The following is a 23,948-nucleotide window of genomic DNA, read 5'->3' as shown; positions in this document are numbered from 1 at the left end:
CTGTTAAGTGTTCCTCAGAACCAAAGACATGGTGTTAAATAGTAAGTATAAAAGGATAGTGCATTAGTCTGCTTCCATAACAAAATACCACAGACTGGGTGGTTTAAGCAAATTGCCACAGACTTGGTGGCTGAAAAAATAGACATTTATTTTCCCACAGTTCTAGAGGCTGAAGTCCCAGATCGAGGCCCACAGGGTCAGTTTCTGGTGAGGGCCCTCTTCCCAGCTTGTGGACAGCCACCTTCTTTCTGTGTCCTCACAGTGTGGACAGTAAGCAAGCTCTCTGGTATCTCTGCCCATAAGGATACTAATCCTTTCAGATCAGGGCCCCAACGTTAAGACCTCATTTGACTCTTAATTATTTCCTTACTCAAAATTCAGTCACGTGGAGTTTAGGCCTCAAACAAATTTTAGAGGGATACAAACATTCAGTATAACAGATAACTATTTCAATACCCCCACTTAACTTATTTTTCAGGTTAACTGGTCCTCTCCATCCTCTTTGTAAAAAGTGTACATTCTTATGGCCTGACAACTCGTGGCCTACTAGTATGCCCCACACTGCTATTTCCACATGTTGAATGGTCAGCTTCTTTTTTTTTGAGGAGGAGGAGGAGCTCACTTTATTGGGGGGAGAGCACTGCACGTGGCCAACACATGAAGGCAGCCTGGCGGGCACCCTACACACTGCGCTCAAAAAGGGACACGGGAAGTTTTGCTAAGAAAGATCAACTGGAACATGGGTTCCTCTGGGCAGCTTCCCAGCCTCATCCCTCCGAGGAGTCAGGATGCTCCTGACCGTTTCTTTGAAGACAGATGTGGTCACTACAAGTAGAGCCCCTCAGGGGTGCCTTCTTGTTTTTTATAAAGAACATTTTCTTTAGATTTTTTAAAGTCTTCATTTGTTACTTTCATTCTGTGTTCTCTCAAGGCCATCAGACAGCTTCTGTACAGATTGCCTTGATGTCGGCCCCAGAGAGGTCATCTTTAGCCATGATCAAGTCGTCCAGGGTCACATCATCAGCCAGCATCATCCTGCTTGTGTGGATCTGAAAGATGTGCTTCTTAGTCTTTTCATCAGGCTGGGGGGACTCATTTTTCCCGTCAATGTGGCCTGGTCTGATAAGTGCTAGATCCAAAGTTTCTATTTGGTTTATGGCCATGATAACTTTCTGGTCACCCCTTGAATCAAATCCATCCAACTGGTTCAACAGTTCCAACATTGTTCGTCGAATTTCTCTTTCACCACTGGAATTTGAATCATATCTTTTTGTTCCAATGGCATCAATTTCATCAATAAACACGATGAATGGCCCATGTTCTTCTGCAACTCGAAACAACTCCCAAACGAGTTTGGGCCTATCACCTAGGTACTTCTGAATAAGTTCAGAGCCAACCACTCTTGGGAAAGTGGCTGAGGTTTGGTTTGCTACCGCTTTGGCTAATAAGGTTTTACCTGTGCCAGGTGGTCCATAGAGAATGACCCCTTTGGGGGGCTTTATACCCATCTCTTCATAATATTCAGGATGAGTGAGAGGAAGCTCCACAGATTCCTTAATTTCCTGGATTTGGTTGTCCAACCCCCCAGTATCAGCTTGGGTTTCCTGGGGGCCTTTTCTACTTTCATCACCATGACCAAGGGATGCGTGTCATTCATGAGCACCCCTATTATGGCATGTACCTTGTGGTTGAGCAGGACTGAACAGCCTGGCTCCAGCAGATCCTTGTCTCCAAAGGAAAGAATGCTGATATAGTGTTCTGAGCCCACAGATGTGGACACGATGGTATGATTGTCATCATCTCTTCCAACGTTCCTACCAACATTTGGGTCCCCCTCAGATCATCCACCTTTGATCTTTCCTCCTCTTGCTTTTCTTCTAAAGGCTTCATTTGTTCCTGATTTCTAATGAATTCTTCCTCCATGAGAAGATAGTCTTTAATTCTAACTTGAGTAATTTTAAGCGGCACCGAGTGCGAGGTGTCACCAGTGGCAGCTTGCTGGCAGCATTGGTCCCTTTGGTTGGTACTCTGGTTGGTACAGGAGGTTTGTACTTCTTTTTCTTGTCCTTGTCATCCTTCTTGCCACCTCCAGGGCCATGACCACTACTCTGACTTTGACCCATCTTGCTTTGGCCGCTCAAACTGCCACTACTGGAAATCAATGGTCAGCTTCTTAAAAGTAGTTCTGTTGATTCCCAAACTCATTCATACCTGTTGAACTTGTTATTGTAATTATAGAATTTGATTTGCAAGTGAATAAATATGCATGTGTAAAGAAAAAGTTATTATTTCTATGAAAACGAAATTATGAATTCCAGGAAAGATTCAGTAGTTTTAAAAATTGTCATGAAAGTACTTGACAAGACAATGATAAAGGATTAGAAAACAATAAAAATCCAGGATTTACACTAAAATTGTCTCAGAAGTGGCTTTAGTTCTCCTTCCACTTTCAAGAAGCTGAAATTGGACATTGTGACAAATGCATTACACACGTTTATGTAAACGTGGTCATGGAATCCCTCACATCAGCAGATGCAAAGCATAGATTTCAGTAAGGGCTAACAGATCATGTGCATTTATGCATTTTATGATCAAATACAATGGTAAGGCATATTTTTATTATTTTGAACTGTCTTTAGCCACCAACCACTTTTCCTAATCACTCCAATAAAACTTCTTATACTGCTGAGCAGGGCTATATTGGGGCACAATTAGTACACCGTTGGCTGACTTAGAATCTAAGCCACAGACAAAAGCCCAGCCTTCAGCACTGTCTGTCTTGTTTGCTTATCTCAGTAGCCAGTCACCAACATGTATAAATAGAGGTGGCATGTATAAGCACTAACTATCAGAATGCTATTCTTTTCACCCATGCCATTGATTTCTAAAGCCAGAAGGCAATGAGGTGAATGCCCTGGCAGATACCACTCCACAGAAACCCGGGACAAATAATCCTAGGGAAAAATAATCTCCTCCAGGATGCTGCCTTTTCCTTTAGCTGTAGTGATTGAAAGGACCTTAATTTCTTAATCTTTGCACCCGTAGTGCGTCAAGGACAGCACAATTGTAAAAACCAACAGCCCTTTAGAGGTACATCCTACCTTTCATCCAACAAGTTCCTTTTTTTTTTCTACAGATGCTTTCCTTTGTCCTCACAGCCCTGGAATGGGGAAAATAGAAGTTAATTCACGATTTCATCTTCAAAAGAGACCTCACCCTCAATAGAAACTCAATTGTTTACTTAGATTCTCTTATGAGTCTATCGGTTCCAGTCTTACTTAATTTCCTCCACCAGCCCCACAGAGTCAGAAAATTCTCAGCGTGGTCAGGTTCACCAAGCCCTACTTATGACCCTCCACGTGTTTGCTGCCTGTCCTGTCTCTTCAGAGACGATGTTAAACAGCTGTTGGAGAATTGCATTTCAGCCACCATCCCCTACTTCCATGCCATCCCAGCAGGACTCCCTGTTAATCCAAACAGGACAGAGGTTGTGAGAGTGGGGAGAGCCACTTCAGCTCAAATCTGACAGGGCAATGATTGCCTTGAACTGCTGGCTAGTAAAATATTTAGCTGACCGTGTTTCCAGACTTTTTTGTGTTATCAGCATCACAATGACAAATACATTAAGTTGACTAAAAGGGCTCTTTGAATTCTCACCAGAATGGGCAAGTTGTATGTAATAGGGAATGATATGAATTTATGTTCATTAAGATTAATCTCTGTGACTGGCTCTGTTGGATGGTCTAAGTAAAAATGACATGGACTTGCAGCAGGCATAATTAGAGGGAGGGGAAGACAGCACTGAGAACTTTCTAAACCAGTGTTTATGACAGCGGTAGAACAAAAGATTCTTGGAGCTGGGAGAAACACTGGCATCCATTTAGTCCAAGTGCTTATTTTACAGATTAAGAAATAGCCAACATGTTTCTCATCAGGAACACCATTGTCATTTGGGTGGGACAGTTCTTTGCTCTGAGGGATCATCCCACACATTGCAGGATGTTTAGCATCCTTGGCACCTGCCCACTAAATGTCAGTAGTCTCTACAGTCATTATGACAATCAAGTGCCTCCCACCACAGACTTCCCAATGTGCCTGAGGGGGTTGTGCCTCTCCCTGATGAAAAACCTCTGAGCCAAATTGCTCATAAACAACCAGGAAACGTGTGCTAATGCAAACGATTCACTGATAACACTTCTTAAGATTTAATGTGTAGGAGAATCAACGAGAAATCTTGTTAAAAAGGCAGACCCTGATTCAATAGACTCTGTATTTTTAACCACGTCATAGGTGATGCCAAGACTATCAGTTCAGGGGCGCCTGGGTGGCTCAGCCGGTTAAGCGTCCAACTTTGGCTCAGGTCCTGATCTCGTGGTTCATGGGTTCGAGCCCCACGTTGGGCTCTGTGCTGACAGCTAGCTCATAGCCTGGAGCCTGTCTTCGGATTCTGTGTCTCCCTGTCCCTCCCATGCTTTCTCTCTCTCTCTCTCTCTCTCTCTCTCTCTCTCAAAAATCAATAAAACATTTTAAAAATTAAAAAAAAAAGACTGTTAGTTCACATATCCCACTTTGAGTAACAAGGAACCAGGGATCTAATTAAGAGGATGTCTAAACTGTCTTGGTGTCCTTACTAGTTCATTTCACACCCGGAGTTGTGGCTAAGGAATGCCACAAAAGTGTACCTGCTCTTGGTATTGGCTTTTCAGATCTGCTCTGGCTTTGCCTTGAGGACTCTGCTTTAATTTGTTCCTTCTCCTGGGTGACCTCATGGTAGATGGTCTTTGCCACTCTGCACAGCACTCTTCAGACTATCTTTTTGTTTCCAGAGCCCAACTTTATGTGAGAGCCTCTCTTCGAGTCCCAGCTGCTGCTCCAGGAAGCCCAAATGAGACCAAAAGCAAGGTCCCTGCTTGCTATGTGAGCTGGCAGAGGCAGACAGGGCCTGGGAGAGCCTGAGCTGTTACTTATCTTGGTGACAGAGCCAGCCAGGGCCGGTATTTCCTAACTCCCTGCTCAGAGGTCCTCCCCAGTGGCCTATGATCTTGTTTCCCTTGTATTCCTACCATTAAGCAAAACTATGTGTCACTCAGTACACCTGTTTAACTTACCAAGAAAATGCCACCCACTCTGCTTCAGTAAGAAGGTTTCTTATGGGTCAGCTTCCTGGTTGAAGCTCGATGTGGAGAAACACTCTTGCATCATGTAACATATGGCATACTGAAAAATAAGTTCCTGCAGGCACTGTTGTCATTTTTTCCCCATTCCTGCCACTTGGAAATAGTTGGATCCGTTTCCTGCGGTGATAAAGCAATAAGATATAAAGGAACTTAATTGTTATGTATAGAAAATCAGTTCCATATTCTTCACTCCCTTTTCTGGTTCCCTCCATGCCTTTTCAGCCAAAGAAAAAAACTAAAAGGCCATCCATGTGGGTGAGTAGGCACTTTATCAGGAGCAAGGAACTCTGTAACTCCAGAATGTCTGTGTGAGGCTGGGTTCCCCTGAAAGCAGATTAAGGTTTGTGTGAGTTTGTTTGAGAATGGAGATTCCATGGAGCCAGCAGGGCAGCAGGGAGAGTCAGACAATGTGAGGGGAAGCAAAACAAGGATACTTTGTCAAGTTGGCCACTGCTACCTGTGCTGGATGCTGCCTGGGCCATCTGAGAAGGCCTATGAGAACTCTCATCTAGAGGATGAAGGGAAGAAACATTTATCCATCACCTTCCACACCCCATTTGTCAAGGTTGGCCCACAGGTGTTGATGCCCCTGAATTTCCAGGTTGTGCAGGTATGAGTGCCCAGGGAGTTCCTGAAGGACCTCACTAAATCAGAACCAGACAAAATGTGTGAGGAGGTGCTGGGACAAGAGGTGGGGTTGAGTGAAATTTTCATTGATTTCTAAGAGGCAATAATCCTTGAGATGATGGAAGACATTTAGGACAGCTGTGGGAGTCCCAGGAATTGGAGACATCCCAGTTGAAATGTCTTCGGCTTTCCTAACACAAGCTTTTATCTTATGAGGGCTGTACTTTCTCAAAGTCATACTTCCAACCTGCATGCTGCAAACCTGATTTGTCACAGGAAGGGCCCAAATGAGGAGTCTTACAATTTTGCTCTTAGAGAATTACAGAGTCAGTGTAGACTACCTCCCAAGTGTTTCTCATACTCAACTTTGGGTACAGGAAGACTCGCCATAAAAATGGCTTTTTCAGACTGGATATGCGCATGCAAAAAATCAAAAGAAAACATAGGAGAAAAGCTTCATGACATTCAATTTGGCAATGATATCTTGGTATGACACCAAGACAGGCAGCAAAAGTAAAGATAGAAGAAAATATTTGTAAATCGTATATCTGATAAGGGCTTGATATCCAGAATCTCCTACAACTCAACAACAAAAACACCAACAACTCAATTTAAAAATGGGCATAGGGCTTTCATAGATGATTCTCAAAAGATATACAAATGGACCATAAGCATATGCAGAGATGCTGATTGCAAATCCTTAAAAACATGCAAATCAAAACTGCAATGAAATACCACCTCACACCCGTCAAAATGACTGTGGTATTAGTTTGCTAGGGCTGCCATAACAAAATGCCACGACCTGGGTGGCTTAAACAGCAGAAACTTCTTTTCTCAGGTTCTGGAGGCTAGAATTCCCAAGGTATCTGGAGCTTTCTTCTTCTAAGGCCTCTCTCCTTGGCATGCAGGGAGCAGCCTTTTCACTGTGTCCTCACATAGCCTTTCCTCTGTGTATACACATCCCTCGTTTCTCTCTGAATAGCCTAATCTCTTCTCTCTTTTTTTAATTTTTTAATGTTTATTGATTTTTGACACAGAGAGAGGCAGCATGAGCAGGGCAGATGCAGAGAGAGAGAGAGAGAGAGAGAGAGAGACAGAATCCAAAGCAGGCTCCAGGCTCTGGGCTGTCAGCACAGAGCTCAACATGGGACTTGAACCCACGAACCATGAGATCATGACCTGAGCTGAAGTCAGACACTCAACCAACTGAGCCTCCCAGGTGTCCCCCTAATCTCTTCTTATAAGGACACTAGTCAGATTGGATTAGGGCTAACCCTAATAGCCTCATTTTAATATAATTACCCCTTAAATGCCCCATCTATAAATATGGTCATGTTGGAACCTTAACATATGAATTTGGGGAGGACATGATTCAGTCCACAACAGGTGCTATTGGAAAAACAGAAGATACGTGTTGGTGAGGATGTGGAAAAACTGGAACCCTTGTATACAGTTGATGAAAATATAAAATGACACAGCTTCTTTGGAAGGCAGTGTGGCAATCTGCAAAAATTTTAGAATAGAATTGCTTTATGATCAGGGCACCTGGGTGGCTCAGTTGGTTGGGCGTCCAACTTTGGTTCAGGTCATGATCTCACGTTTCATGAGTTCAAGCCCCGAGTAGGGCTCTGTGCTGACAACTCAGAGCCTGGAGCCTGCTTTGGATTTTGTATCTCCCTCTCTCTCTGCCCCTCCCCTGCTTGCACTCTGTCTCTTTCTCTCTCAAAAGTAAAGATTTTTTAAAAATTAAAAAAAGAAAAAGAATTACTTTATGATCTAACAACTCCACTTGTGGGTATATGCCCAAAAGAATTGAAAGCAGGATCATAAAGAGACATTTGTCCACACATGTTCATAGCAGCATTATTCACAGTAGCCAAAAGGTAAAAGCAACCCAGGTGTCATCGAGGGATGAACGAATAAAGAAAATGTGATATATACATTCAATGGAATATTATTCAGTCTTGAAAAATATTGTTCAGAAAGAAATTCTGACACATGTTACAACACGGATGAACCTTGAGGACATTATGCTGGTCACAAAAAGACAAATACTGTATGATTCCACTTAAGTGAGGCAGTCGAATTCACAGAGACAGAAAGTAAAGTGTAATTACAGGGGCAGGTTGAGGGGGCAGAGACTGAGGAGTGGTGTTTAATGAGTATAGAGTTTCAGTTCTACATGTTGAAAGAGTTCTGGAGATTGGTCGCACAACAATGTGAATGTGAATGTGAATGCACTTAACACTATTGAACTGTACACTGGTTAAGATGGTAAATCTTATGTATCCTTTACTACAATTAAAAATAAAACAAAAAATAGCCATGGAGGTGATAGAGAAGGAAAGCCATCAGAAAATGGGTGAGTGGGCACACGGCTGCCTCAGTCAGTAGTTATGCAACTCCTGATCTCGGGGTTGTAAGTGCGAGTCCTACATTGAGTGTAGAGATTACTTAAAAATTTAAAAAAAGATCTTTAGAAGAAGAAAGTGGGTGAGTAGCTAAATGAATGGATGAATGAGAATGAGCAAGTGGAAAATGATAAATCCTTACAAAACCGTTTCATTACAAAATGGAGATGTTTTAAACTACTAAATTTGCTGATACAAACATAGGTATTTCCTTTGTGGTTACCCAGAAATCTGCTGCAAGGCAGGAATGGACTCTAAATCTTGACCTCTTCCCCAGGTTTTGCTCAGTAGGCCATGCAGCATAATGCCTAGAATTAGACACTGAACTTGATGAGCAGTGACATAGAAGGATCCGTAGGGGCTCGAGGCTTCTTTAGCTATTGCTGCCCATTTACAGGATTCTCTTTGGGAACTATTGGCACAGGATTCTAAAGAGCTTTGTCCCACTGTACTTCAATCAGTAATGAGAACAGCATACAGATGTCAACTCGAAAGCTATTCAATCTGGAGATAGTTACACTGGTGGTAGCTGTTAATGCACTAAGTCATACCTCTAATGCTAGAATTATGTTGCCTAACAAGCGATCATCTTTGACATTCACCAGAAACCGAAGTCATGTTTGCATAAGGCCATGAGGAAGTAGGAAATACAAAACCATTGCAAAATTGTTTTGCATTCAGAATAGACTGATTTTTCATTTGGATTTGGCTGATATTCATACCATCTGCCATTTGCCCATACCATGTAATGAACACACTATAATCTTCTCTAAGACATTAAGAGAGTATGGAATTCACTTTAATCGCATATACTAACGTTTATATTAATTTAATTAATTGAATTTTATAAATATGATCAGCGAGGGTTTTTCTTAATGATAAAGTTATTTTATAATGATCACAATAAACATTAGCATTTATGAAGAGTCTAAAAGAGATGACCAAGCTTAGAATGAAGAGAAATTTATTTAAATGACAAAAACTTGGGTTCCTACTACACTCTTATAGTTGATCTATGTTTTTTTGTTTGTTTGTTTTTTAACACTTACTTATTTTTGAGAGACAGAGAGAGCGCATGAACAGGGGAGAAGCAGAGAGGGAGGGAGTCATGGAATCTGAAACAGGTTCCATGCTCTGAGCTGTCAGCACAGAGCCTGATGTGGGGCTCAAAACCCACGAACAACGAGATCATGACCTGAGCCAAAGTTGGACACTTAACCGACTGAGCTACCCAGGAGCGCCAGTGTTTTAAAGCAGTTATTCCCATTATTTTAAATATTCTTTAGCCATTTAGTGTCAAGAAAGATTAATCTCATTTAACAGAATGAAATGTTCATATAAAATGCAGAGGCACTTGGGTGACTCAGTTGGTTGAGTGTTCTTGATTTCAGCTCAGGTTATGATCCCAGGGTTGTGGGATTGAGTGCTGTGTTGGGCTCTGTGCCGGGTGGGGAGCCTGCTTGAGATTCTCTCTCCCTCTCTGCCCCTCTCCCTCACCCACATTCTCTCTCTCTCTCCCTCTCTCAAAAAAAATTTTTTTTAAGATTAAAAATAAATAAAATGCAGAACCCAGTTTGATCACCAGTCTTTTTATTTATTTATTTATTTAGTTAGTTAGTTAGTTAGTTAGTTAGTTATGATCACTGGTCTTTAAGAGACACAAATAAATAGGATTGAGGATGTACAAATAACAGTAACTATAATGGAAGTGTCTAGAATATGTGATAAATGATTAATGAACCTAAGAATACTAACACAGAAAAAATCTGAGAGACAAGATATCCATTTTAAAATATTTTAAGAGTTGCTGGATGAAAGATAAGTTATATTTCCATGGCACCAGGGGGTAGAAATATGACCACTGGATAAAAAGAGTGGTGTATTACATATATTAATACCTTAGTTGATATAACGCTAAAAGTTCCTATGGCCAGTAGGATTTTTAAGTCGCATACTAACATCTACAAAATGTAATTTTATGTTTTCAAAGTCTATCATTTTTTTAATGTTTTATTCATTTTTGAGAGAGAGAGAGAGAGCATGAGCAGAGGAGGGGCAGAGAGAGAGGTGGGGACTGAGAATACAAAGCAGGCTCTGCCTTGACAGGCTGACAGGCTGTTAGCAGAGCCCAGTGTGGGGCTCAGACCCATGAACCATGATCATGACCTGAGCTGAAGTCCAATGCTCAACTAACTGAGCTACCCTGGCACCCCAAGTCTATCGGATTTTATCTCAAGTCTCCAATTGCAAGGGAAAAAGTCATTTTAGGGTAAACCAGGTCAGTTCAAGATTCCCCAGAAGGGGGGCACTTTTCCCTCACAGACACACCAAGCCATGCAGCCTGGCACAGGGCTTAGATAGGGAGTCACATACTGGCCATGCAAAACTGCAAACCATATATGATAGCTGCTGGTGGAGCAGGGAAGCCAGGTGGGCAGAGTCTGGGGACACTTAGCCACACAGTCTTCTTCTCTCAGTCCCCCTCTTGCTTCTCTAAGTTCAGGGGATCGTTATGTATTCAGAGGATGGGAGGAGGCAGGGTAGGGAGGAATTGGGTTGCCTATTCATCCAGAACCTTCTTGAAGAATTTGACATTTAGGAGTGTTGTTTTATTTGAAGTCCCTTCTTTTATTTGAGGCAATGGAAGCTTTAGACGGCATTGTAAGTGGCCAAAATGGGTAAGAGTCATGGGGTGAGAGGGATGAGAGGAGAATTCTTCACACATGGCCACAGCATTTTACGTTACTACCATTTACAAATGCTCAGTATTGCCAAACGTTGGGCACTTCACATTTAACCCTTATGGTAGAAAAGTAGTTAAACATTTTAACTGCATGTTATAGATGATGAAAGTTAGGTTTGCAAGATTTACATCTCCAATAGCACTATTTTAAAGAATAAAAACTGAGATCTGAAGCTATAATTGATCCAAAGTGAGTTGAGTTAATATTTTTTGTTCAACTATGTGCCAGCCACTGTTGTATATACCAGGAAATACATCAGCTTTAAACCACTACAGCACTGCCTTAGAACACACTGCATTAGAGAATTGAAAATTCTTGCTCACCAGAGGCCTTTAGGCTAGACTAGAAGACCATGTTGCCAAGATTGTTTCTATTGCACAGTTATCTGTAGCAGTCATTTCAAATAAATACAATGTTAAGGCTTGAAGAAAATAATCATTTAATCCAACCACCCCCATGAATTAAAAAGCATAGTTTTACCTTCTAATTCCACAAAATGCTTATTAAACTTTGGGTGCCAGTAACATTTATGGAGCTGCAGTCATGCTGAGACTACAGCAGAAATTTGGTGTGGTCATACGGAGGCTGAGCTCAAAGCCAATGAGAAAGACCCCTTTCCCAACGCACATCTCCAATATCTGAACAGTACTGACTGAATTCTAGAGGTGTTTGATCCGCTGCAGAACAATGTACAATCTCATTAAAAAGAAGAATTTATTGGGGGCGCCTGGGTGGCTCAGTCGGTTGAGCGTCTGACTTCGGCTCAGGTCACGATCTCGCGGTTCGAGAGTTCGAGCCCCGCGTCGGGCTCTGGGCTGATGGCTCAGAGCCTGGAGCCTGCTTCCGATTCTGTGTCTCCCTCTCTCTCTGCCCCTCCCCCATTCATGCTCTCTCTCTGTCCCAAAAATAAATAAACATTAAAAAAAATTTTGTTAAAAAAAAAAAAAGAAGAATTTATTGGAACATATGAGCAATGGGGATTAGGCATAAGCAAACCGTGGCCCAACTGCCTACTGGTTTTGACAGGTCCAGCCTGACACTCTTTGGGGATGTGCCATGAAAGGCTTGCTGCAATCACACAGTCCTTATGGATGGCACCATGAGCCATGGCTTAGATGGTCCATGGGAGCAATTCTGTGTGGAACTCTTCTGCTCCACCCTCCTATTTCCAGAAGTGAGCGACAGCTAAGAGTCACTGTATTTACTACCATTGATGCATAATAACACAGGAATGCACCAGGAGATCATTATGGACACTTCTGCTCTCTGCCTTTATACCAGTCAGTGCACTGTTTTTATTATTAGCACATAGAGCACTGTTGACTTGAAAATTTGGTATATGCTTTGAGCATTACAACACCATAAAACATAATGGCAAAGTCTCTCTCCCTTCCCTTATGGTATTTCTAAATGTGCCTGTGGGTACATTTGACATATAGCACATTTGCAAGAGGTAACAGCTACCATTCAATGTAACAAATAACATAGACAACTATATTTGCTTCATCTGCCCATTTGGCTAAAATGTTGCCACTTTGATTTCTGCTTTGTGCTCTTCAGATCCTAAAGTGATGTGTTAAATAGATGACTCCTAAAGGTACATCTTGAGCTTGAACCCTTTGCTGAATTCTAGATTCATATATGCAGTGGCTAATTGACACTTCCTTTTTTTTTTTAATTTTTCTTAAGTTTTATTTATTTATTTTGAGAGAGACAGAGACAGCATGAGCAGGGGAGGGGCATAGAGAGAGGGAGAGAAAGAGAATCCTAAGCAGGCTCTTCACCATCAGCACAGAACCTGACATAGGGCTTGAACTCACAAAACCATGAGATCATGACCTGAGCCAAAACTGAGAGTTGGCCACTCAACTGACTGAGCCACCCAGACCTCGTAACATTTCCTTTTAAAGTTAACTCTTGGGAGGGGCGCCTGGGTGGCTCAGTCAGCTAAGCCCCTGACTTCAGCTCAGGTCATGATCTCATCACTCTGTGAGTTTGAGCCCCGCATCAGGCTCTCTGCTGACATTGTGGAACCTGCTTGGATTCCTGTCTCTTGCTCTCTCTGCTCCTCCCCTGCTTGTGCTTTCTCTCTCTCTCTCAAAAATAAATAAAAACATCAAAAAAAACCATTTTTTAAGTAAAAAAAAAAAGTTACTCTTGGGCGCCTGAGTGGCTCAGTCAGTTAAGCATCCAACTTTGGCTCAGGTCATGATCTCACAGTTAGGTCTGAGAGTCCCAGCCCCATGTCAGGCTCTGTGCCCACAGCTCGGTGTCTGGGGCCTGCTTTGGATTCTGTGTCTCCCTCTCTCTCTGCCTTTCCCCTGTTCATGCTCTGTCTCTTTCAAAAATAAATCAACATTAAAAAAATTTTTTAAATAGTTAACTCTTATCCACTTCCCCAAATCTATTTTCCCCAATATTTCCACCAAGTGATAAATCTAAGTGTCCTCCTTGATTTCTCCTTTCCCTACATCTAATCTATTCATAAATAATTTCCCCTTTCAAATATATCCTTAATCTGTTTGTGTCTTTTTGCTCTCTGCTGCTACCACTACACCAGCCTAGTACAAGCTACCATCACATATTCTCCAGATTTTTCTAACATCTTCAAAATTGTTCTCCTCCTTCCACTCTTGCCCCTTACCATTCTTATTTTCACAATCAAAAGTACAAAGATTATAGATAGATAGATATAATGTTCTCACTACCCTCTCACACTGGTCCACTCTCCACTTAAAATCCTTCATGAGTTTCCATTTATACTTGGAATAAAATCCAAACTCCTTACCACTGCCTCTGAGGTCCTGTGTAACCTGGCTTTCCTTCTCCAGCCACATTTCAGACCACTCCCCACTCATTCATCATGCTCCACCTACTCCTTTCTGTTCTGTAAACTCGCGCAAACTATTTTCACAACAAGGCATTTGTACATGTGGCCTCTGTCCAGAATGCTCTTTCTCCACATCTTTGTATGACCTCAGGACCACTCAGGTCTCAATTTAAGTTCAGAGAAGTTCCCTGACCTCCATATCTAAAGCATGTCTCCCTCAGCCCATCACGCTCTATCACATTACCCTATTTGGAATATCTTATACCAATTTTCTATAAAATGTTTCAACTAAAATTATCTTTTTTTTCTTATTTATTATCTGTCTCCCACTATTAAAATATGGAATCTCTGGGGTGCCTGGGTGGTTCCGTCGGTTAAGTGTCAGACTTCAGCTCAGGTCATGATCTCACAGTCTGTGAGTTCAAGCCCTCGTAGGGCTCTGTGCTGACAGCTCAGAGCCTGGAACCTGCTTTGGATTCTGTGTCTCCCTCTCTCTCAGTCCTTCTCCCACTCACTCTGTCTCTCTCTCTCTCTCAAAAATAAATAGATATTAAAAACATAAATAAATCTAAAAAATATGAAATCCTTAAAAGTTTGTCTTATTCACCACTGTATCCTCAGTGCCTGGAACAGAGCCTAGTACATGGTAGGCACACAATGAATATTTGTTGAATGATTTGGCTTTTCCTTAGGGCACAAAGCATATTTCAAAGTAAGATACCTAGGTGGGTACAGAGTCCATTTGTTTACTTATGATAAGAGATGCAACCCAAAGATTCAGAGGTCTCCTAGTTTGCTTTTCTAATAAACTCCTTTCTCAACCTTATTAATGTGAATTAAATTTCTGCCTCTTAGACATTAGTGATAATAGACATCGCAAGTTCATTGAATGTAACCTCTGCTTTTCACAAAAGGCATGACTGTGGACTATTAGGTATTTTTAAAATAGTGAAAAATTAACACCTTTCATTTTATTCTTTGAGAACACTGGTGTCATGGGAGGAACTTTATATCCTTATAGTCACTGACAAAGACTCCTTGACTAAACTTTAGTCAGACTCCTCTGAGTCCTGTTCCTAACTAGGCCTCAATTTTTCCCTCTAGAGAATTTGTAACTTTCAGTACAAATGACTTCATCTATCTCCCACACTAAGACTTGGACAAACACACAGTTTTATCAGCTCAAATCTGTGTTCCTAGGATGAGGACCCCAACTCCCTCAAAATACCATGCCTGAGAAAACTCAACATTGCCTAAAGAATGTATTGTTTGTTCCAGATGAAATCTGACTATAGGCCCCTGACCTCCCTTTTCTTGGAGCATTTACTTTAGAAAGCATACAATTGTAAATCCTTTCTCTTTTTTGAGACTGTATATTCTATAATCCAAGAATGCCTTTCTTGAGGAGGTGGGACCATCCTTTTGAAATGTAATCATCAAGAAGGATAGGGCCCTGTCTCCTAGTCTCTGTGGGAGAACAGGAGCCTAACTTCGACCCCTGTTAGCAGATAAAGATGGTATCAACACATTGGCCAACCCCCCACACCATCTTGACACACACACACACACACACACACACACACACACACACACACACAGTGTCCTTCAGTACTTTTCTTTTAACACACCCAGAGCTTAAAAAGCCTATACTGCTCTCTCTCCCATACTGCAGTAGCTTGAGTAAAATCTGTCTTGCCACTTTTAACAAGAGTCCAGTGAACAGTTTCTTTTTAACATCATGAGCTAGCCAGTTATTATGTGTGGCATATTTGGCTCTATTTTCATATGGATAAATTCTTACAGACAGTGTACTACATTCAGCCAGCATTTTCAATTTAAGATGATGATATTCTTTAGAAATAGTTCTTTTTTTTCTTAAGCTTTTATTTTAATTTCACTTAGATAAAATACAGTGTAACATTAGTTTCAGGCATACAATATAGTGATTCAACACTTCCATACATCACCCAGTGCTTATCGCGACAGGTGCACTCCTTAATCCCCATCACCTTTTTAACTCACCTTCCCTCTGGTAACCATCAGCTTGTTCTCTATAGTTAAGAGTCTGTTTCATGCTCTCTCTATATACATAGATAGATAGATCTATAACTATCTATCTATATCTATATCTATATCTATATCTGTAGATAGAGATAGAGAGATCTATCTATATAGAGAGAGAGATCTATCTATCCCTTTCACTTGTCTATTTTGTTTCTTAAATTCCAATATGAGTGAAATCATACAGTATTTGTCTTTCTCTGACTAACTTATTTAGCTTAGCATTATACTTTCTAGCTCTATCCATGTTGTTGCAAATGGCAAGATTTCATTCTCTTTTATGGATGAGTAATATTCCATTGTATATATATGCCATTTCCCATTTCTTTATCCATTCATCAATCAATGGACACTTGGGCTGCTTCCATATCTTGACTATTGTGAATAATGCTGCTGTAAACATAGGGGTTCATGTATCCCTTTGAATTAGTGTTCTTGTATTTCTTGGGTAAATACCCAGTAGTGCAACTGTGGGATCTTAAGGTAGTTCTATTTTTAACTTTTTGAGGAAACTCCATACTGTTTTCCAGAGTGGCTGCCCTAGTTTGCATTCCCAGCAACAGTTCTCCACACCCTCACCAACACCTGTTGTTTCTTGTATGCTTGATTTTAGCCATTCTGACAGGTGTGAGGTGATATCTCATTGTAGTTTTGATTTGTATTTCCACGAGGATGAGTGATGTTGAGCATCTTTTTTACTTATCTGTTGGCCATCTGTATGTCTTCTTTGGAGAAATATCTATTCATGTCTTCTGCCCATTTTTAATTGGGTTATTTGGTTTTGGGATGTTGCATTTTGTAAGTTCTTTATGCATTTTGCCTACTGACCCTTTACTAGATATGTCATTTGCAAATATCTTCTCTCATTCCATAGACTGTCTTTTAGTTTTTTTGATTGTTTCCTTCATTGTGCAGAAGGTTTTTGTTTTGAAATAGTACCAAGAGTTCATTTTTTATTTTGTTTCCTTTGCCTCAAGAGACCTATCTAGAATGAAGTTACTATGGTTGATGTCAAAGAACTTAACGCCTGTGTTCTCTTCTAGGCTCAGAAATGCTTCTTAAGCCTGTCTTCACTGTGACGGGAAATGGGTTCAGGGAAAGTCCTAGGGACAGATCTCTATCGAAAAAGAAAAGAAAATGGTAGAGCTATGCCCTGAAGTAATACCCAGACACCTACATCTCCAAGCCTTTCTTTATTATCTGAATTCAAGCCACCCTGAATTCCTTTTATTATCTCATTTGGGTCTAACAGTCTTGAATGACTGTGGCGACTACAAGTCCAGCAGACAATTGGATATTGGGCCTGGAGCTCAGAGGAGGGATCTGAGCTTGGGAAACATAGAGTTGAAGTAATCAACTTTCAGGTGTATGTTGAGTAGATAAGATTACCCACCAAGAATGGGTTAACTGAGAAGAGAGTGAAGGAAAAAACCTCCTAGGAAACACCAATGTGTTCAGGAAAGGTGGAAGACTTATTACCCAACTTTTTACATATCATGCCACATACAGAAAATAGCATTTATATGGCACATTGCAGGCAAATTGTAAGAGATTTAAGGGTGCCTATATGGGCTTGGTGAAATTTTTTATTACTTTCTATATTCATTTCCTAGAACTGCCCTAAAAAAGTACCACAGACTGGGTGGCTTGAAACAACAGAAATGTATTATCTCAGTTCTGGAGGCTTTAAGTCCAAAATCAAGATACTGGCAGAGTTGTGTTCTTTTTGAAACCTGTAAGGGGAGTCCTTCCTCTTCCTTGCTTCTTGTGGTTTGTCAACAATCTTTAGATTTCCTTGGCTTGAAATGTCTGCCTTTGTTATTATATGGCATTCTTCCTGTGAGTCTCTCTGTCTTCACGTGACCATTTTCTTGCAAGGACATCAGTCATATTGGATCAGGAGGTCCACCCTACTCCAGTATGACCTCATCTTAATTAATTATATCTGCAACTGGGGCGCCTGGGTGGCTTGGTCGGTTAAGCGGCCGACTTCGGCTCAGGTCATGATCTCGCGGTCCGTGAGTTCGAGCCCCGCGTCGGGCTCTGTGCTGACAGCTCAGAGCCTGGAGCCTGTTTCAGATTCTGTGTCTCCCTCTCTCTGACCCTCCCCCGTTCATGCTCTGTCTCTCTCTGTCTCAAAAATAAATAAACGTTAAAAAAAAAATTAAAAAAAAATTATATCTGCAATGACCCGATTTCCCAATAAGATCACAATTTGAGGCACTGGTGGTTAGGACTTCAACATATCTTTGTTTGGGGGGGAACACAATTCAATCCATAATAATTTCTTATTATTCCACAACTATTACAAGAAAATGAAATAAAAAGTATGGGTGTTAATATTGAACTTATATAATATTTAAGCTGACTTTTTAATGCCAGATTTTATGTTTGTAATGAAATGGATAAAATTTCTAGTTATGTATAATCTTTTCAGATTATTTTTCTCTTGCAAATTGCTTTTAATGAAGCCATGGAGAGCAGAATATGCAACATGACTCAGAACACAGCGTGGAAGGGCCTAGATAAGAAAATAATTTTCCAGACACCTTGGGGAAAGAGGTGATCTGTATTTCTTTATAAACACTTATTTTATTTTATTTTATTTTATTTTATTTTATTTTATTTTAATTTAATTTAATTTAATTTTAATTTATTTTATTTTATTTTTTAATATATGAAATGTATTGTCAAATTGGTTTCCATACAACACCCAGTGCTCATCCCAAAAGGTGCCCTCCTCAATACCCATCACCCACCCTCGCCTCCCTCCCACCCCCCACCAACCCTCAGTTTGTTCTCAGTTTTTAAGAGTCTCTTATGCTTTGGCTCTCTCCCACTTATAAACACTATTTTAAAGATGCAGCGCCTCACAACACTCTCCAGGAGCAAGAACCCAAGAGAAAGTGCTGGGGATCGTCATCCAATGGGACACCAGAGGCAGCCTCTAAGGGAGGGGTAGGGAGTCTCTCCACAGCCAGCAGACACTGCAGTAGTCCTGGTCTCTGCCAGGAATGTCAGGCAGTGACAAGCAGTGAGGGGACGCAGGGAACTGCAACAACATTTTGCAGCTCTTTTAGCATCTTCATTACAAATATTCGGTAGGATCCAGTTGGTGGCACTGCCACTGGGGCCAGAGAGGCAGAGGGAGCCTTCTCCTCCCTGGGGCAGAGAGTGCTCCTCTCTGTTTGAAGAGGGAAAGGAGTGAGGCAGCAAGGAGTGAGGGAACGCAGGGCTCTCATAGTCTTGGTGACCTCAGCTGGGCCACAGCTGGGCATCACGAGCAGGTTAAACACAGCCACTTTCAGGAGGAAGATGCAGAGCCCTGTTGCTGACAGGTTTTGGAATTTAGATTCATATCTGTTTTAGATATTTTTCAAGCTTATTTATTTATTTTTGAAGGAGAGAGAGCTCATGCACACAAGCAGGGGAGGGACAGAGAGAAGTAGAGACAGAATCCAAAGCAGGCTCCGCACTATCAGTGCAGAGCCCGATTTGGGGCTCCAGCCCACAAACCATGAGATCATGACCTAAGTCAAGATCAAGAGTCAGTCACTTAACCCACTGCACCACTCATGCACCCTGGAGACTCATATCTGCTTTAAAGCTTTTCTCTACCCACTTAACATCACAGGGAATTTCTAATCCAGAGTAGAAGGTCTGGTTAAAGTGCTTTTGCAACCAAATTAGTATGACTGCTCCAGGCCAAGACCCTGTTGCTCTTGGAATCCATGATCCTCATGACTAACACAGTTCTGTTGGAGCTAAACACTGCGGGTGCCATGACTTGTGGCACACTGGCTTGAGAATCAAAATAGTGGTACACAGGAGGTGTTACAGGATTTAGGGCTTCTCAGCTGGTATAGCAGAGTCAGTGTTCTGGATATCCACATGCCCTGTCATCTTAAAACAGATAAGGTTTCTTTCTTCTGTTCTGGGAAATTTGATTCTCAAATTCTTGATCGTTACCATTGGTGAGAAATGTTCACACAAATAAGTAATAAAAAAAAGTAAGAACATTTTTATAATCACTCAAAAATTTATGAGAGTTGAAATTATACTTAAAGATGCTATCAGCTCTTTTTTTTAAATTGACAAACGTAATAGTAAATTTCTTGCAAAGATAAGAATGGATTTTGAATCCAATCAAATTTTCTCTTGATGACTCTTGGAGAGTACTACAAGTATAGTTGGTGCTATATATTTGAATATAGAACTTGGTCCTTTGATCTCTGCTCCAGTAAGGGTGAACCCCTTTTTGCTTCCCCCCACCACTGCCAGCTGTATCTTGAAGTGTGTACTACCCTTTTTGGTCTTGTCAACCTAAAGTGGTAAATTGAGGCAAGCTCAAAATTGTCAAAAAGATAAGGTTTTTAGGGAGTAGGAGAGGAATTACAATTTAGGAGAGGAATTACAATTTAGGACATGCAAATGGTAGCCAGTTGCCTACAAGTCTCTTGAGGGTTTGGGATGGGCTGTATTTATAGGCAGGGAATGTAAAGAGAAGAGAGCTCAGTTAGAGAAGAGAGCTCAGTCAGAGTCTGTGAAAATCAAAAAGAGGTGGAGACCAGCTTTGAAAATCCCCAAGCAAACAGAACCAGTCCAGTCACACAAACAAAGCTCAAGTCAGCGTATTTTTTGAGACCAGCCCGACCTGTGTCATTTCTTGTTCATGCCTCTGGAAGCCATAACTAAAACTTCCCAAAGTTGATATGAGGCAAGCCCTGACCAATTCCCTGTCAGGAAAAGTCCAATATTATCAGTTTTCTGTGAATCAGGCATTTACAAGAAATCAAACTCTCAGTCCTTAAGTTTTATTTTCTTGAGGACACATTTGTGAGATTTTTCCATTATGTATCCTCTAGTTCTATTTTAGGCTGAAATTCTTTCTCGGGCTATTAAAGTCAATGTGTAACTTGGCCTCTACCAGAGCTACTCAATACAGCAGTGAGTTCTGTATGTTGTGGGAAGGAGAGAGGCACACTTTCTGATCCATTTTTCTTAGGTGGCTCTCATAGGGGCACAGAACACAAATGTTTCCAATGATGGCCATCAACTGGGGGTTCTGGACTTCCAGGGCCTGCCCGGGTAAAGCAATCTCTTTGCTTCATGTCTGTTGGAAAGCTCTAATGTAGAAGATGTTGAGTCCTTAAATTGGGCAATTGGAGGGGTGCCTGGCTGACTCAGTCAGTTGAGCATCTGACTCTTGATTTTTGCTCAGGTCATGATCCCACGGTTGTGGGTTCAAGCCCCACATTGGGCTCTGTGCTGAGCATGAAGCCTACTTAAGACTCTCTCTCTCCTTCTGCCCCTCTCCCCCACTTGTGTGTCCTTTCTCTCTTAAGGAAAGAAAAGAAAAGTAAAGAAAAGAAAAGAAGAGAAGAAAAAGGAAAGAAGAAAAGAAAAAAAGACAACTGGTTTAGCAATAGAAAAAACAAAGGAGGATGATGTCTAAGGACCAAGCAGGTAATGGCCCAGAAAGTCAAGGGATAATGGTACTCTGGGTAGATGAGGGGAAAGTTTTCACAAAGAGGTAGGAGTAGTTTTAGTCAAGTGGTAGGAGCCCAAGCACACATTGCCATGAGTTACAGAGAATGGCAGTGAGAGGTAGAGGTACACAGCTCTTGGGGAAGCTGATTGCCCCTCAGTGTCTCTGAGCTTCTGAATTTTTGTTTGGCATTATTTTGGTAAAATAGGCAAATATTAAAACCCACCCCATGAGATTATTAAGAGGATTAAAAGAATTAACATGAAAACTTTCCAAAAATTATAAAGCACATGAAATGTATAAATATATCCATATATTGTCACATATTTTTAGTTCTACTGAAAGTATGTGATTCTTCTCGTGTCATCCCCAGCACCCCCATGAGGTATCATTTTTCAAATCTGGTAAAAAAAAATGTTTTTAAGTAGTGAACCAGGAATAAGAGCTGGGGGGGGGGGGGGAGCCAATATTTCTTGATCCTCTCTGATCCTCAGCCAGTTATGGAAGTAAATGTCCTGGGATGCCAGTAAGAAAGGAAAGAAAATCACCCCAAAGAGCAATCTGTCAACAAATCATTGAATTTATTCTCTGAAAAGAAAGTATTTTTCATTAATAGTGATTCAACTTTGGCAAAATGCTGAAAAGCAGCCAAAAGACATAATAATTAATTTTCTGAAATTTTCAGAAAATATAAATTCTAGGAAGACCTGAAAAGGTAGATTTAGGCTAAGCATGGCCATGGCTGGCCTTGAAAATCCTAGTGGAAATACAGTAGTATCTCCCCTCCCTCTCCTTCCTGACCAGCTGTGGTTTTGCTTTTCGCTGTTTCAATTACTGGCAGTCCACCATTCTCTAGAAGCACGTGATCCTCCTCTTAGTGAATCATCAGAAGGTCAGTAGTAGCCTCATACTTTATTATAAAGCCTACATCATTCACCTCACTTCATCACCACACATAGGCATTTTATAATCTCACATTATCACGAGAAAGGTAAGTACAATACAATCAGATATTTTTAAAAATGTTGTTATGTTTATTTATTTATTTATTTATATTTTAACATTTATTTTTTATTATTTATTTATTTATTTATTTTAATATATGAAATTTACTGTCAAATTTGTTTCCATACAACACCCAGTGCTCATCCCAAAAGGTGTCCTCCTCAATACCCATCAGCCACCCTACCCTCCCTCCCACCCCCATCAACCCTCAGTTTGTTCTCAGTTTTATGTTTATTTATTTTTGAGAGAGACAGAATGCCGGGGGTGGGGGGGGGAGGGGCAGAGAGAGAGGGAGGCACAGAATCCGAAGCAGGCTCCAGGCTTCGAACTGTCAGCATTAAGCTTGAAGCAGGGCTCGAACTCACAAACAGTGAGATCATGACCAGAGCTGAAGTCAGACACTTAACCAACTGAGCCACCCAGGTACCCCTGCAATGAGATATTTTAAAAGGCAGAAACATACCATATTCATATAACTTTTATTAGTTTATTGTTATAATTTTTATTAGTCATCGTTGTTAATCTCTTACTGTGCCTAATTTATGAATTAAACTTTATCATATAGAAAAAAAATTGTACATATGGGGCTTGGTACTATCCACAATTTCAGGCATCCACTGGGGGCCTTGGAATGTAACGCCCATGGATAATGGGGGCATTACTGTAGATTGCTGGAAGGTTCCCCCAGTGAACCCAGCTCTACCATTTTAAGCCTTGATGGGATATACTTTGGTGGTCAGCCAGAGGAGGAGCATGTTCTAGAAGAAAGTGTTCCTAGATCAAAAAACTTGGTTTCCTTTCCCATTATACTTTCATGGGAGAACAGTTAAACTGGGTAATCAGTGTATGTAGAGTTGAAGTGGTGTCAGGCATAGCTACATATAATTGCAATTCTATATCCTTAAATCCTGGAACTGGATCTACCTTTGCAGTCAAACCATTTCACCTTGCCCACACAACTATACGATTACAACTATGTATACCATTTAATAGGTGGTTTATATTAAGAAAATATCAAAACTATTTTCAGCATACTGAGACAACTATTTTGAATGACTATTTCCATTTTCTGAAAACTGATGTCAAAGCAAAAATTGACCAAAGTTAAGTAGCAAGAAAGACCTTATTAAGGCTATTGCATTAGGGGAGAGATGTCAGAACTAATTCTGAACTTAACTGCACTGAGACAAAAAAGGGGGACATTTGAAGGTCTGGGGTGAGGTAGTGGACAAGTCCTAGAAAATGTTAGGGGGAAGTCATAGGCCATCAGTGTTTGTTCATTGGTTTTATCTGAAGAAATAATCTCATATCTTTATGACAGGAGATAGTTTCCTAACCTGGAGCAAGGTGCCCATTGAAGTTAGGCTGAGGTCCACCCACAGGAACTGGGAGATGGGGGTGCTATCTCCTTTGATGATTATTTCAAAGATGGCTCCCAAGTCATTGAGAAAGATATTCCTGAGTTGTAAAACCAGCAAGATGCTTTTAAAAGACTTGCATACATTCCAGCATCAGTCTTATAAAAGACTTGCATACAATGCAAAGTTCAAAAAAATCATTTCCAATTAAAAATTTTCTAAAGAAAATGACCTGAGGAAAAGGAGG

At 41.0% G+C, this 23,948-nt stretch overlaps 1 pseudogene; it reads right to left on the bottom strand.

Annotated features, from left to right (window-relative positions):
- Nucleotides 1-825: 825 nt before the first annotated feature.
- LOC102965822 lies at nucleotides 826-2,129 on the bottom strand (annotated as a pseudogene).
- Between the last annotated feature and the right edge of the window lie 21,819 nt (nucleotides 2,130-23,948).

This window comes from Panthera tigris, chromosome B2, assembly GCF_018350195.1.
Source record: "Panthera tigris isolate Pti1 chromosome B2, P.tigris_Pti1_mat1.1, whole genome shotgun sequence".
Lineage (NCBI taxonomy): Eukaryota > Metazoa > Chordata > Mammalia > Carnivora > Felidae > Panthera > Panthera tigris.
The sequence above is the reverse complement of the archived record's forward strand: the minus strand, read 5'-3'. Positions and strand labels throughout refer to the sequence as shown.